General features: G+C 38.0%; 1 protein-coding gene across 2 annotated transcripts in view; it reads right to left on the bottom strand.

Moving 5' to 3' along the window:
* The window catches only part of Meis1 (Meis homeobox 1), a 137,861-nt gene that overhangs the window by 5,762 nt on the left and 124,529 nt on the right, over window positions 1–7,570 (bottom strand). The window lies entirely within an intron of this gene.

Raw genomic sequence — 7,570 nt, 5'->3', positions numbered from 1 at the left:
ATATATATATATATATATATATATATATATATATATATATATATATATTGTTCTGGATTATAAGATTGTTCTGGATTATAAGAATTGCTTGCCAAACCCAGAAAATATGGCATATGTATTGAGTTACCTTTAGTTCCCAACTCAACTCTGAGCAGAACATTAAAAATATGATAAAAAGTTCAATGCTTCCCTACTAATAATTGAAGGGTTCCACGATCCGATATAAATTGTAGTTTGTACATCTGTCTCTTTGAGAGAAAAAAAAAAGCAGCTATGAAAATCCAAACCATTAAACAATCAGGCATGTGTCTTTAAAATAAAAATATAAGCTTCATAGCATTTTAAGACTCTTAATATCCTATAGCTGCTTGTTTTCTTCCTGAGAGGTAATTAAAGGAAGTGATGGAGCTGGACCATGGTGAAAAGGCACAGTGTTGTCACTGAATTAAAGGCTGTGTATTGTATCAGTTTTTACATAGGAAGTCTCTGAACTGATAGTAAAAATAGTTAAAACACAGATCTACAACAAACTGTGTTGCAAATCAGGTTATCATTATCTTATATAAGCCATGAAAATTGGAATCATGTGAGCAGAAGGTTAGATTAATTCTCCATTCTCATTATAAGCACAGGTGTAGCACAAACACCATGTGAAATAACCAATTAAAATGAAAAAAAAATCTGCCTTTTCATTAACTGCCTGTAGTGCATGACCAATTAGGAAATTATTTAATATTAATATTCTGCATATTCAAAAAGTAATTTTCATAGTAACTAATATAGGTAAGAGGGAAAAGCATAGTTCTTTATTTATGCTACTGTTCATAATCTCCACTGACAGAGAAAAAACAGTCTCTTGACTTTCTGTTTCAAGTCTTTTTAAAGAGCAATTTTTTTTTTTTTTTTGTCATTGTTCTGTTTTGTTTCTTCGAAACAGCATTTCTCTGTGCAGCCTTGACTGAAACTCCTTCTGTGGACCAGGCAGGCTTAAAACTCACGGAGATCTGCCTGCCTCTGTATGCTGGGATGAAAGATATGCACCACCATGCATGGCTAGGAAAGCATCTTTTAACAGGTGAGGACAATTTTTAACAAGGCTCAGAGAAACCGAGGGACTCCTTTCGGGTCATGTGACACCAAAGAGATGTTAAGAATGTGTTGATGACACAAAATTGGGAGATGATCATGATTACCTTCCTTTCAAATGTCGGGACTACCGCAGCTATTCGTGCATTACCTTCTAGAATAGTCTATAGTAAACAGTTATCTGAAAATTACCTACTTTTTAACCAGTTACCACTGGCAGCAACGCTTATGTTCAGATAAGAAATGAGCATGACAATGAACTCCTTGTAAACGGAGAAGGACGAGCACCCAGCTTGTGTGTGTAGAGAAAAATGAGGCTGCTCATTTTTGTAACATTCTGTAACTCCATTGTCCCACATTCCAACACCTGCCCCGTCTACACTCCAACAGGTAGACTCCCAAAACCAACACGTAATAACCAGTGCATGACCATCCAGCCAATGGCACCAGAGGAAAACTCTGAATCAAGTTTAGAAACCCTTTGTCACTTAGCTGGGCCATTGATATGGATCTCCATAATATCCCACCAAATCAATGCACAGCCAGTGCTAACCATATTCCCCAAGAGTCTGTCACTGAACAAGGCAAGCAACTAGAGGTCCTGTCCTCCACCCAAAATCCTTGCATGGCTCAGTATTCTGGGACAATTTCAACATTTCATTCAACACTTGAACACAACCATCATGTCCTCTAGGCTTCTCTCTCTCTTCTCTCTGGGTTAAATATCCATGGTTCTTAAAAGGTCCCCTCCCCCTCATATTTTGAGCCTACTTTCACTCAGGCCACACTACTCCCTTTGCTGGGATTTTGGTGTCTCTCTGGAAGTTTGCAGAGATACACTGGTTGCATTCATTTGGAACCTGTCCTGGTGCCCAGTAAGGTCAAACTCATTACCACATCCTCTTAACTCACCAGCCACAGCTACTGGTTATGATTTACTTCTTTTTCTAGTGCTGATAATTGTTTTTAATTGATACACAGATTTCACAGACTCATTTACATAGACATGGGGATGAGAATTCAGGAGTTAAAAACAATAACAGACAGAAACAATGGAAATCAAAGAGAACTTAGCCACTTTGAATTGTTCAGGTATGTTACTAGGGCTACATATAACTAACTTGCCTGCTTGGCACGAGACAGGCTTGTATGGAGTTCATGCTGGCCCTATACTGGCTAGCTCAAGAGGATGGACCCGACCTTCTGAATGGTGAGCACACCAGTATTTTTAACTATGCTGGCCTTATGAGGTACTTGGGGACTGAACCCAGGGCCTGGTATATGCTGGGCAGACTACTCTACCAACCAACCTACACCTTCAACTCAACTATCTCTTTTGGAAAACCATCATTGAAAAACATTTTGGTATAATAGAATATTATCAATACTTTTGAGACATAGTAAGTTCTTGGAACATTACTAAATTTTAATCTACATACTATTATGAACAACTTGTACTATGGATTAAGGTTAAACAGGAAAGTATTTAATTTTCTAAAATAATACTTTATTTCTACCTGCATCATTTCAACATGATTCTCCTTGGTGACATTTGTCACTGTCACAGAGGACCTCGGTCTTTGCCACCAATCCTCTCTCTCTTTGGAATTAGCTTCATACAGCAGAAAGCATCAAGAAGGCTTCAGGGGTGAATTCAGATACAAAAACATTTTCCTTCTGGGCAAAGCAATAAAATGGCATTCTTGCTCCTCCCACTATAAGTCAAACTGAGGTCAGCTCCCTTGTCCCACTATCTGTTTAAATAAACTGGCCTGGCTGTTTGTTTCTCAAGTGCCCTTTGACCTGTGTCTCATCCTCCCTGCTTTGGTGGGAGAATGCTTTGCTTTTCATTGTGAATGAAGCAAAATGATTAAAAAGTTTGTAAACCTGGAAACCAACAAAATGCTTTTAGATTGGATGTGAACATGGATGGACTCATTTTCCTTCATATATATATATATATATGGGAAATCAGTAAAATGGTTATCTTAAGTACATTTACTGAAGCAAGATCATGTAGTTCAAAAAACAGTGGTTCTGAAAACGAGTGACAGAGGAAGGATAAATTCCAAATTAGAAAGAATACTATAAATACATTTCTGATCACTACAGAATAAACTTTTTTTTTTTAACTGCTCTTCAAATATATCTCAGATGTATTTGATGTCAAGAATCTGACTGTGAGCTTGGCTCACTCCCTGAGATGGGCAGTTGTACAACTTTTCTCAATAGAATACAAGCAAAATATGTTACAATTTAGGCTTTAAACAATAAACTGATGTTAAGTAACTTTTAAAGGTTGTAAATGTCTTATTTGCCTTTGTATATTACTGTACACACAGAGAGAGACACCTTAATTATAAAGTGCTTTTAAGAACTAGACTCCCCTTTTGTAGGTGGTAAACAAATGAAAAGGAAGGAAGCCTACATCTCCTTCTGTATGCACCACAGAGTAGTTTCTGCTTGAGAGAGACCCTATTATCTTCTTTCTGAGGCCAAGTTTTACCAAGGAAAGGAAAATAGTGAGTTGACCTTATAGCTTTCCTCCATGTCCAAATAAACAGAAATTTATTTCTCTTTGACCTGGTTGTTTGTTTAGGACTAAGAGTCCTTGTAAGGAGGAGCAAGAGCTAAGGCAAGAAAATCTCCCATCATCTGAGACTTGAGATCAACTATAAATTGAATTTTACTTTTTACATTTTATAAGAATCATACAAGTAGATTTAAAGCTAGATCCAAATTTATCTTTTAGGAGAGAAGCTCTGATTTCATTTCTTCTCCTCACTCCACAGTTGTTACATGTTGGGTGTTTGAATATGTGAATGTGCATTTGTGTGTATGTATGTGTGTGTGTATTTGTGAGTGTGTATATGTGTATATGTGTGCTGTTTGTGTATTTGTGTGTGTGTTTGTGCATGTGTAGGTGTGCATATGTGTGGTGTGTGAATGTGTGTAGGTTGGGCGTATTTGTATATGTGTGTGTGTGTGCGCGCGTGTGGTGTATATGTGTATTATGTGTGTGCTTGTGTGTGTATGTGTGGTTTGTGTATGGATGTGGGCTGTGTGTTTGTGTGGTATGTGTGTGTTGTTTGTGTGCATTTGTGTGTGTGTGTGTGTTGTTTGTTTGTTTTCCCTCATTCTGCTAATGTGCTTATCTCCTTTCATTCTTAGTTTTAGAATCAGGATGGTTTTCTAAGCAAGACATGGTGAAACTGCTTTTTGAAATGGTCCTTTACCCTTTGTTTATTGTCTGCTTTATGCCCTGGTTCCGAACTTTGTTTCTAAACTGACTCCTCACAGATCAGGAGGGTGAGAATACAGCTTAGTGGGCATGTATTAGGCACCAAACTCAAGGCAGAGTTGCCCAGCTCCAAAGCCAACATTGTCCACAGTTTTTGCTCCCTTCTGTAAGTCACTGTCATAATGAGAGAAACTAAGAGGGAAACTCACCCATTCACCTTGCCATATTTTCTTTACAGTTCTATTCCTTAGTGTTTAGTGTTCAGCTTACAATTCATAATTAAAGGGAGCCCACATTTAGTTAGTTTGACATGTTACAGCCAAGCCAGTAATCCACATAAAATCAAAGTGGTTTTGTTTCCAAACAATGATCTACTTCTTTTGTCTGTCCTACAGTCTTGTTTACCAACTAGGAATGAGTAAATAGAATGGAGGTTCACATGGGTTTATTGTAGTATGCACCCTTCTAAGAACGGAGAAATCATTTACCACACCCTCAAATGCTTGAGAAGATAAGATAATTAGGAAACTACTTCAGAAGTGGGAGTGGGCGGAGGCTTGGCCACTTAAGTGCTTAGGACAGCCAACCAGGCCAAGTAGTTAAGCTCTGGGTAGTGGGGAGAGACTCTGTCTCAAAACAAAACAAAAAAACCAGAAGGGGATGACAGTTGAGGTTGACCTCTGGCATATATACACTTTTGCACACACATGCATGTGAGCCAAAGTGCATGTGAACATGCACACATACGTACCAACACCCACAAAAAAAATCTAAAAATGATTACACTAACTAAAAAGGGATCTTAGTGAAAATGAATTGATTACTATTACTTATATTTATAAATAGTTCTATACACATTTAAGTAAAAATAAATATGTATTCCTAACTATAATTTAATTATTGGCAATATTTGTATATACAGTTCTTTATTCTATTAAAAATAAACAAAGGAACATATAATATTTAATTGACATAGAATGTATTTGGAGAATTTTCTAAAGATTTTTTGTTTGTTTTTTGTTGTTGTTTTAGGAGTAAGCGTGATGAAAACATCTAACATCTGTAATGGTAGAATTACAGAATTTTGTTATTTTTCTATACCATGAATTTCCTCAACATAACATTCTTTCAGACCTATCAGGGTTAGTCAATTAAAATAATATACATTTTAAGAAGTCGGCATCTCCTCTAATGTTAAGGCATGATCTATAGACAAAGGCTACGGGAAATAGTAGCCATAGCCCAAGTAACTCTTGTTCTCTTAAGCAAAAATTTTAGCTGAAAAATCTTCTACTGAAAATCATTATTGTAGATTTACATTTACTTATTGGACTTAATGATCCAAAATTGATAGTCTTCAGGATTCAACCTTTCTACAAATCATTTCTTTGTGAAATAAAATTTTATAAAACACGATTTTAAAATGCTCAAGAAAGTTGACTCAATCTCAAGTCAAAACCTTATGAAATCATATTTTTGGCACCTTCTTCTGGTTTCTTAACCTCCTCCAGCAGCTGGCAGGCTGCAATACATCACTCATGTCTAGGTGTGGCTGGGGGTGGAGCATGGCTGGGAGAAGGGTTGGGCAGACCCAGAAGGGGGAGACATGCTCTCCTCCATTCCTGCTGCAGAAACATAACGTGAGATTGCTCAAATCCCAGGAATTCCATCAGTCAGAGGATGAGAAGCCAGAGGCAGGAGACACAGGAGAAACTGTGCTCTAGCTTGAGCAAAGTAGTTGATTGGAGGTAGGTTTTCTTCAGTACAGTCAGTGGGGTTTGGGAGGGGTGGTCGCCATTTAATTGACAAAGACAGCACACAGTAATAACAAGCCTGTGACCTGTTTTGGACTTAAAACTGGAACCATTGTAAGAACTCATCACTGGGTGGGCACACACCACAGGAAACTTTTCTTGCAAATAAATACCATGTTAATATTTGGGTTATAAAGCCGTGGGCTTCCTAAGTCCTTTATTCTAACTTGAACTCTTATCCTTGGCTCCCACTGCCGCCTCCTAGACCACCGAACCCTGGGGCCTAAATTTGGTAGAATAAATGCTGAGTGTCTCTCAGGAGGCTCAGTGAAGGAAGACTCAATGGTTGGGAATAACTTACAGAGGTAGAGAAGGGGTTCAGTCAACAGTCCTTGCTACACAAGCATGACTACCTGGATTTCATTCCCCAAACCCACAGTTAAACTTTATCTGCTGAGGAAAATGCCTTGGAAGCTGTAAAAACACTACCAAAACGGATGCTGCTTTTTATTTTATAGCAGAACTTATTTTTTTCTATCTAAGTACAAATTTTCTCATTCATAAAAAGTCAGTTGCATATAACTGAAAATCTCTAACATATTGCTAAATAAATATATGCATTTGAGGCAAATCCTGTTTTTCTGCCAGTCTCCATGATAAATAGGAGCTGGCAGTGTATCACATAAAGTAGGACACTGTTAAGAGTGAATGGACCCTGAGCAGTATGCAGCCACCTACGCAATTCAGATGGATGGCCAGTTACCGAATCATTATACATTGTTTTTTTCAAAGAAAAAAAACACTGGTTCTCAATATGCATGTTGAGAGCCTTTAGGGATCGAAAGACCCTTTCACAGGGGTTTCGTATCAGATCTTCGGCATATCAGATATTTTGCATTACAGTTCACAACAGTAGCAAAATTACAGTTATGAAGCGGTAATGAAAATTGTTTTGTGGTTGGGAGTGTCAGCACAACATGGGGAACCATATTAAATAGTTTCAGGATTAGGAAGGTTTGCAACCACTGCTTTAAATAATCACATTGAAACCTGACAGTAAAAGAGTTATAACTTCATCCATTAGCATAGAATACTACTAAATTTTAGTCTCCTCTTGGAATGCTTTTGAACTCTTTGCTCTCTCCAGAACCCCCCCTTCAGTTGTCCCATGCCTTCAGTAACCATAAATTTCTGGCCTTGGAATCTTCACTCATACCAAGGGAAGACACTTCAAACTTTACCATGTCACTCAGTTTTGCCTGGTCACAAAATTTAGTTATAGAACAGCATAGACAACATGGGGGGGGTTGTGTCTATCCTTCAGGGTGTCTATCCACAGAGTGGGGCCTCTGTGTCAACCAGGACTACAAGATCAAAACTCAATGCAATGCCACAGTATGTGCTGGGTAAGCCTAAGACATGTAGATGGAGCCCTGAACAGTGAAAGGCAATCTCTCCTCTGATGAGATAGATGACCCAGATGAAGGAG

The sequence above is a fragment of the Psammomys obesus genome, unplaced genomic scaffold, assembly GCF_907164565.1.
Source record: "Psammomys obesus unplaced genomic scaffold, mPsaObe1.curated_primary_1811, whole genome shotgun sequence".
NCBI lineage: Eukaryota > Metazoa > Chordata > Mammalia > Rodentia > Muridae > Psammomys > Psammomys obesus.
The sequence above is the reverse complement of the archived record's forward strand: the minus strand, read 5'-3'. Positions and strand labels throughout refer to the sequence as shown.